Source organism: Nicotiana tabacum, chromosome 24 (genome assembly GCF_000715075.1).
Source record: "Nicotiana tabacum cultivar K326 chromosome 24, ASM71507v2, whole genome shotgun sequence".
Classification (NCBI taxonomy): domain Eukaryota; kingdom Viridiplantae; phylum Streptophyta; class Magnoliopsida; order Solanales; family Solanaceae; genus Nicotiana; species Nicotiana tabacum.
This window is the reverse complement of record NC_134103.1, coordinates 35,959,564-35,968,727: the sequence shown is the minus strand read 5'-3', so window position 1 is coordinate 35,968,727 and position 9,164 is coordinate 35,959,564. Positions and strand designations below refer to the sequence as shown.

The 9,164-nt window shown below is 39.5% G+C and overlaps 1 pseudogene; it reads left to right on the top strand.

Annotated features, from left to right (window-relative positions):
- Window positions 1-552: 552 nt before the first annotated feature.
- On the top strand, window positions 553-8,892 carry LOC107783680 (putative xyloglucan endotransglucosylase/hydrolase protein 33; annotated as a pseudogene).
- Window positions 8,893-9,164: the final 272 nt, after the last annotated feature.

The window sequence follows — 9,164 nt, the reverse complement described above, 5'->3', positions numbered from 1 at the left end:
ACTTTATTTTCATTCAGACCTTTATTTATATTATTCTAGTAGCTCGTGCACTTGTGACACTAGTTCTGAGATGATTTTTAGACATCACTATTATTATGGATTAATCATTTTATTTCAAAACTTATTTCCGCATTTATTTCCTTGTTATTAACTACATAAAAATTATTTAAAAATGGCTAATATTATTCTAACGTTGGTTTGCCTAGCAAGCGAAATGTTAGGCGCCATCACAGTCCCGAATGTGAGAATTTCGGGTCGTGACAAATTCCCACTCAATTGTATCTTAACATTAACTATTTAATTGAATATTTTTGGAAGATACATCCAGCGTGCAACAACTAAAAACAAGGTTTCCATGTTTTCTTCTCTATCTTTCAATCCATAGGCCTCACGAGTCACAAGCAAGTAGAGTCTGAAGGATCGGTACGGAGACGTCTGTACTTATCTTCTAGAGGCTATGGAGTTAGGAACAATTTCACTTCTATTATACTCTGTCGTGCGATTTTATTCTATCATTGACGATTGAACTCTTCTATTCTTATCCTCTCGCAAATGGTGAGAACATGCACTGCGTCTACAGCCGGACATGAGCTGGATCCCTTAGTGATAGCTGTGACTAGGGGCAGAGGCCAAGACCGAGGTTGCGCTAGAGGCCGAGGCAGAGGCAGAGTCCAGCCTCGAGCTCAAGCAACAGCACCTGTTGTGGAGCCTCAGTTGGATTTCGAAGAGGACGTTCCTGCTCAAACTGTACCTGTTGGACCAGTTCAGGTCCCGAAAGGATTCGTAGCTACTCTAGTAATTCAGGACGCTCTAGTACGTCTAGTGAGCCTAATGGAGGGTATGACCCAGAATGGTACATTTCCAGTGGCACTAGCCGTCTCATAGGCTGGAGGAGGAGCACAAACTCCCACTATTCCTACTCTAGAGCAGATAGCTCCCCAGTATCGGGCTCCAGCAGCCTTACCAGTTGGGGTAGTTTAGCCGAATGTTGTGGCACATGCCGGTGATAGGCCCGCCATGTCTTCTGAGGCTTTATTGAGATTAGACAATTTTACTAATCTCTTTCCAATCCATTTTAGTGGTACAACTTCTGAGGAACCACAAAATATTTTGGACCGTTGCTATGAAGTATTGCAAAACATGGGAATAGTTGAAAGCAATGGGGTTGATTTTGCTGTGTTTCAGATGACTGGTTCCGCCAGAGGTGGTCAAAAGATTATGTATTTACTAGACCAGTTGGTTCGCCTGCACTTACCTGGGAGCAGTTCTCGCAACTATTTCTGGAGAAGTTCCTTCCTATCACACTGAGGGAGAATTACCGCAAACAGTTTGAGCGTCTCCAGCAAGGCAGTATGTCGGTCACTCAGTATGAGACGTGCTTTATGGATCTAGCTCGTCATGCTCTTCTTCTACTTCCCACCGAGAAAGAGAGGGTAAGGAGGTTCATTGATGGACTCGTCCAGCCTATCAAGCTGCAGATGGCCAAGGAGACTTGGAGTGAGATTTCTTTTCAGACGGCTGCTAATGTCGCCAGGCACATTGAGATGGTTCTTTCTCATAAGAGAGGGCCAGTGTCAGTCAAGAGGCCTCGTCATTCTGGTAACATCAGAGGTGCCTCATCTGGTGTGAGGGATACTTTTGGTAGGGGACAACCTCCCAGACCATTTTATTCAGCACTTCAGACTTCACACGGTGCTTCAGGGAGTCATGGCCCTTATGTTCCTTATCCTGGGCCACCAGCATTCAGTGCACATTTAGCTCCTACCAGTGCACCACCACTTCAGAGTCACTATAGTGGTTATCCGACCTGTCCGGGTCATCTTCAACTTCAGCAGCCATGACAGCAGGATCGGTGTTATGAGTGTGGGAACATTGGTTACATCAGGAGGCATTGTCCTTGGTTGTTGAGCAATAAATCTCAACAGAATTCTCGTGCCATCATACCGGCACCGGTTGCTTCACCGCCCGCCCGACCAGCTATGAGCAGGGATCAGACTACTAGAGGTGCAGGTCAAACTGTTAGAGGTGGAGGCCAGTGAGCTATGGCCTGTCCCAGAGATGTAGTTTAGATTGGTGGGGCCCAGCCCCGATTTTATGCTTTTTCAGCTAAACCTGAGGACGAGTCATCCAATGCCGTGATCATAGGTATTGTTTCAGTTTGCCACAGAGATGCTTCATATATGGTTGTGCCTCGTGATTTTCTGAGTACTTCTGTGTGAGTGTCCACACCTGTGGGAGATTATATTGTGGTAGATCATGTTTATCGTTCATGTGTAGTTACTATTGGGAGTCTTGAGACTAGTGTGGATCTTCTATTTCTTGATATGGTAGATTTTGATGTCATATTGGAAATGGATTGGCTGTCACCTTATCATATTGTATTGGACTGTCACGCCAAGACAGTGACTTTAGCCATGCTAGGATTACCTTGAATAGAGTGGAAAGGGACTCTTGGCCATTCCATCAGCAAGGTTTTCTCTTACATGAAAGCTCGGCATATGGTCGAGAAGGGGTGTTTAGCTTATTTAGCTTATATTCGTGAGCCCAGTGCAGATGTTATTTCTATGGATTCAGTCCCAGTTGTCCGTGAGTTTCCAGATGTATTTATTGCAGATTTGTCGGGGATTTCACCCGATAGAGATATTGATTTCTGTATTGATTTTGCTTCGGGAACCCTACCTATTTCTATTCCACCATACCGTATAGCCCTGCCGGAGTTGAAAGAATTGAAAGAGCAGTTACCAGACTTGCTTGATCAGGGATTCATTAGACCTAGTGTCTAACCCTGGGGTGCACCAATGTTATTTGTAAAGAAGAAAGATGGCTTTATGCAGATGTGTATAGATTATTGGCAGTTGAACAAAGTCACTATCAAGAGCAAATATCCATTGCCAAGAATTGATCTATTTGATCAACTTCAGGGTGCCAAGGTGTCTCGAATATTGACTTGAGCTCTGGCTATCATCAGTTAAAGATTAGGGCATCTGATGTCCCTAAGACAGCTTTTCGGACCCGATATGGGCATTATGAATTATTAGTGATGTCATTCGGGATTACCAACGCCCCAGCATCATTTATGGATTTGATGAATTAAGTGTTCAAGCCCTATCTGGATTCATTTGTAGTTGTATTCATTGATGACATCTTGATTTACTCCAGCAGTCGAGAAGAGCATGAGCAACATCTTCGAATTGTGCTTCAGATTTTGAAGAATAATCATTTATATGCCAAATTTTCAAAATGCGAGTTTTGGTTAAACTCAGTTGCCTTTTTGGGGCATGTTGTATCGGCAAAAGGCATAAAGGTGGATCCTAAGAAGATTGAGGCAGTTCAGAACTGGCCTAGGCCTACTTCAGTTGTAGAGATACAGAGTTTTCTAGGCTTGGCGGGTTTATCGCCGGTTCGTGGAAGGGTTTTCATCTATAGAAAGCCCATTGACCAGACTGACCCAGAAAGGTGTTCCATTCGGATGGTCAGATGAGTGTGAGTTGAGCTTTAAAGAAGCTCAAGACTGCGTTGACTACGGCGCCAATTTTGGTATTGCCCACAGGTTCAGGATCGTACACGGTATATTATGATGTATCTCGTATTAGACTTGGTACAGTATTAATGAAAGATGGCAGGGTGATTGCTTATGCGGCACGACAGTTGAAAGTTCACGAGAAGAATTATCCTATTCATGACTTAAAATTGGCAGCCATTGTTTATGCGCTGATGATTTGAAGGCATTACCTTTACGGTGTCTCGTGTGAGGTATTTACTGATCATCTTAGTCTATAGTATCTGTTCAAACAAAAAGATCTCAATTTGAGGCAGAGAAAATAGTTGGAGCTATTGAAGGACTATGATATCACCATTTTGTATCACCCCGGAAAGGCCAATGTGGTGGCCGATGCTTTGAGTAGAAAGGCTGTGAATATGGGCAACCTAGCGTATATTCCGTTTGGTGAGAGGTCGTTAGCTTGCACAGTATGATGATCCTCATTTGCTTGTCCTTAAAGATATGGTTTGGCATGATGGTGCCAAGCATGTTGTTGTGGGGGAAGATGGAGTTCTGCAGATGCAGGGTCGTATTTGTGTGCCTAATGTGGATGGGCTTCGTGAACTAATTCTTGAAGAGGCCCATAGTTCACGGTATTCAATTCATCCGTCTACCGCCAAAATGTATCAAGATTTGCGACAACATTATTGGTGGAGGAGAATGAAAAAGGATATAGTTGCATATATAGCTCGGTGTTTGAATTGTCAGCATATCAAGTACGAGCATCAGAGACCTGGTGGTCTGCTTCAGAAGTTAGAAATTCCTGAGTGGAAGTGGGAGCGTATCACTATGGATTTTGCTGTTGGGCTCCCACTGACTCAGAGAAAGTTTGACGCAATATGGGTCATTATGGACAGGTTAACCAAGTCAGAACATTTCATTCCAGTAGCAGTTACCTATTCTTCAGAGCGGTTAGCGGAGATTTACATCCGTGAGATTGTCTGCCTTCACGGTGTGCCCGTGTCTATCATTTATGATCGAGGTACACAGTTCACCTCTCACTTCTGAAGGGCTGTACAGCATGAGTTAGGCACGCGGGTTGAGTCGAGTACACCATTTCATCCACAGACAGACGGACAGTAAGAACTTACTATTCAGATATTGGAAGATATGCTTCGTGTTTGTGTTATAGACTTTGGAGGTTCTTGGGATCAGTTCTTGCCACTTGCAGATTTTGCCTATAATAATAGTTACCAGTCGAGCATTCAGATGACTCCATATGAAGCATTATACAGGAGGCGATGTCGCTCGCTAGTTGGCTGGTTTGAACCGGGAGAGGCTCGGTTGTTGGGTATTGATTTGGTACAGGATGCCTTGGATACGGTCAAGATTATTCAGGATCGACTTCGCACAGATCAGTCTAGGCAAAAGAGTTATGCCGACCGTAAGGTTCATGACGTTGCATTCATGGCAGGAGAAAGAATATTGCTCCTGGTTTCACCTATGAAAGGTGTAATAAGATTCGGAAAGAAGGGCAAGTTGAGCCCTAGGTATATCGGACCCTTTGAAATTCTTTAAAGGGTGGGTGAAGTAGCCTACGAAAATATCATGGTGATCCGTACCATGTGTTAGACTTCAGCTTAGTTCAATTGGACAAAGATTTGACTTATGAGGAGGAGCCGATAGCTATTCTAGCTCGGCAGGTCCGTCAGTTGAGCTCTAAGAGTTATCCTTCAGTTTGGGTACAATGGAGAGGCCAGCCGATTGAGGCAGCTACCTGGGAGTCCAAGTCAGACATACAGAGCAAATATCCACATCTTTTCACCAGCTCAGGTACTTCTCTAATTCTGTTCGAGGAAGAACGTTTATTTTAGAGGTGGAGATTGTGATGACCCAAAAATGTCATATTTAATTTAAACGTTCATTTATGTGTTCTATAAAGATGTTGAGAGCTTACTTGCTATGAGTTACGTATCACCTGAATAGTTGATGTTAATGGCGTTCCTTTTCTAGTAATATATTGCTTATAAGGCCACTGTTAGTATTGTTTTCATGTTATGTTACGTTGATATGATTATGTATGTATTGTTAGGATTGGTTTATGGGATTCTCTAGCAGGTGGATATGCCCAGTTACAAAAGAAACTCTAGCAAAATATTTTGAAATTTTGGGAGTTAGTAAAACTTCGGGAAATTGAAATGAGTGAAAGAAGAGATACGTTATGTTATGTGTTGGGGGGCAGGCACAGGACTATTAATATGGTGGAGATCAATTGGGTATGATAATAAGCGTACGAGGCATATTATAAGTGATATGGGGTCTAAGGATAGGCCTAAGTCTAAGTCAAGTTGGAAAATTTCATAATAGACTAAAGTTTCAAATGAGTACGCACAAGACCAAACTGTGGACAAGCATATCTAAATAAATATAAGGAGTTATGTGATGATCAACCTATCAAATAAAATATCTTCGAGTCTAGTTTCTAACGCTTCAAACCATTTGTCATTTGGACACTCCTACGAAAAGTTATGACCAAATTACCAAAGGCTAGATACGGCCAGATGTGCGACCGCAGAATCATTATACGATCGCAAAACGGGTTATGCCACCGCAAAATGGTCGCAAACCTGACTGCATACCTGAGTTCGGAGGGTTCATTTTCCTATTTTCATAACCCGACTCCATTTTGATAAATAGACTTTGGGGGTTATTTTGGGGCAATTATCTGATGATTTTAGAGAGAAGTAAGAGTGTTATAGAGAAAGGAAGAAGTTCAAGTGCTTTGTTCATCAAAAATCTTGTTAAAGCTTTCAAATCCAACAAGGAAATATCACAAGATCTTCACCCAAGAGGTAAGGTTCTAACCCCTAGTCTTCAATTTCGAGTTTGGGTAAACATGGGTGATTCGGGGTGCGATTCTTGAATGTGAGAGTATTAGTTATGCATGCTTATACCAATAAGGTTGTGGGAAGATTGTTGAGTTCAAATGGGTAAGGATTGGGTTGAAAATGGTAGAAATCTTCAAAAACTTTAATTGATAATTTAAAAGGCAATCCGATGTCGGAATTCGTTAACTTTGGTATGGTTGAAATCGTATCGCAACGGGTATTCGAATTTTATGAGTTTTTTAGGGATTCGAGACGTGGGTCCCACTGTCGAGTTTTAAAATAAATTTTGGATTTTAATCCGAAAAATTTGTAATTTCATATGGAATTAGTTCCTACGATTCGTGTTGAGTATGTTGAATTGTTTGTGATTAGAATTGAATCTTTCGGACTTGAAATTGGTGTATTGGAATCTTGAAATTGGTTGCGAAGCGAGGTAAATATCGTGGTTAACCTTAACTTGAGAGAATAGAACCCTTGAATTATTTGTTAAATTCATGTGAACAACGTATAGGCGAGGTGACGAGTGTCTATACATCATCAAATTAATTGTTTGCATAATTATTTAAAAATCATAAATTATTTTAAATCATGAATTAATTATTATATTAATTATTTTTCTCATATTCTTTGCTTAATATTATGCCTTGAATCCATTCTATAATTGCTACATGCTTATTTGATTTATGTGACTTAATTGATACTTGACATTTAGCATCTTTATTATTAAAAATGCCTATTTCCTCCTTAATTTTTACAATTAATTGCTACTTGTCATCACTTATTTTTAAATAAATTATAATTATTGTATACTTGTTGTCTTATAATTCCATATTAATTGTTGCATTTATTGGAGTTATTTCTTTTATAAGAATTGGTAAATTATATTATTGGAAGAACGGGTTGCACGCCGCAACAGAAATGAAAGTGAATATATTGGAGGAGCGGATTGCACGCCGCAACAGAATTGATTGAAATGAATAAATTGGAGGAGCGGGTTACACGCCGCAACAAAATTGATTGAAAAGATATATTGAGGATCGAGTTACATGCCACAACAAAAATGAAGATGAATATATTGTGTGATCGGGTTGCACGCCGCAATGAAATTGAATATGAATATATTGGGAGATCGGGTTGCACGCCGCAACAGAAACTGATTGAAATAATAATTAGTTATGACTGTCGAGTTGGCTTCAACTGTTGAAATGAGTTATGTAGAGTACGATTTAGAAATCAAGAATTTTCTCTTTCATTGATCATCAGGGCTTAGGCAAGATTTGTTTATTTATTTTTTCAATTTTTAGTTGTCTAATTCAGATGTGTTCCCACACAACCATGATGAAATTGACTTTGAGTTGCTTGGGTATGATAAGAGAAGGGATTGGGTTCTACAAACTAATCTTTATAGAAATGGAAGTGTTCACACAGGGAGAGAAGAGAAGTTTTACCTCTGGTTTGATCCAACACTGGATTTTCATGACTACAACATCCTCTGGAATAATCATCACATAGTGTAAGCTTAGTTGATATAATCTAACTATTACCTCCGTTTTATTTTATATGATATTGTTTAATTAGACATGGAATTTTAAAAATAAAAAAACAATATTGGTGCACAGTAGAGGAGCCACCTTATAGCAAGGGGTCTCACCATTCACCCCTTCATGACAAAAATATATTGCATGGGTAGGTAAAAAAAAAGTTATATGCATATATACTATGTGTTGACTCCTTTTGATTTTTTTGTCTGTTTGCTTTTATATATTTTGACACCCTTAATAAAAATTCTGGCTCCGCCACTGTTGACGCATACCAAAATTGTCCTTAGAATTTGTAGTCTTAAACATGTCATAACATATCTATGTCTATCCTATTACCCTAATTACCATCTGTAAAAAAATCCTTATTATTCAATAGGTTTTTCATGAGGTTAATCCAACGCATGTTTTTAGCTACAAATGTTGAATATTTTTTTTTATCAAAATGGAACTTCTGATGGGATCGAGTTATAGGTTTGATAACAAGTTCAGAACTCATAAATTTCAATCTTGACTACCCCTCTACCCCTAATTATTGGAAAAATATATCTTAGTTTCTATATTTATTAGTATCTTTTTTGTGGTAAAATGTTTCACAGTTTGTTGTAAATATAATACAGATTTCTTGTGGACAATGTGCCAATAAGAGAGGTAGTTCATAACACTGCTATCTCTTCTGTTTACCCATCAAAGCCAATGTCAACTATAGCAACAATATGGGACGGATTAGAATGGGCAACTCATGGAGAAAAATACCATATAAACTACCAATATGCACCATTTGTAACATCAATGAAAAAAGTAGAATTAGAAGAATGTGTAAGGCAACAAAATACTTCAGCATCTTCTACATGTGATAGAAGAAGTACTTCAAGTTTGGATCCTGTTGATGGAGAAGAATTTATGAAGTCATCACAACAGTAGATGACGGCTGGATTGGGCAAGGAGAAAGCACATGTTCTACTCATATTGTCAAGCGAGTTAACAAGTAGAAATAAGTGCTAAGTTTAACACAATTTTCTTTAATGAATATCATTAGGAAGAAGGCTACTGTTAAAAACAGTAGAAAAGAAGAATATGAATTGCCTTAACAATTAAATTTACTTAATAAATGGACTATCCCATTAGTCAAGCCTAAGGTTATATACCAGTTAGGAACCAATGAAAAACTAGGTTTAAAACAAGTAATTAAAACTACTAAAGAAACGATCACTGTAGATAGTGACCATGCCACCTTTATATTATTCTCTGAAAGTG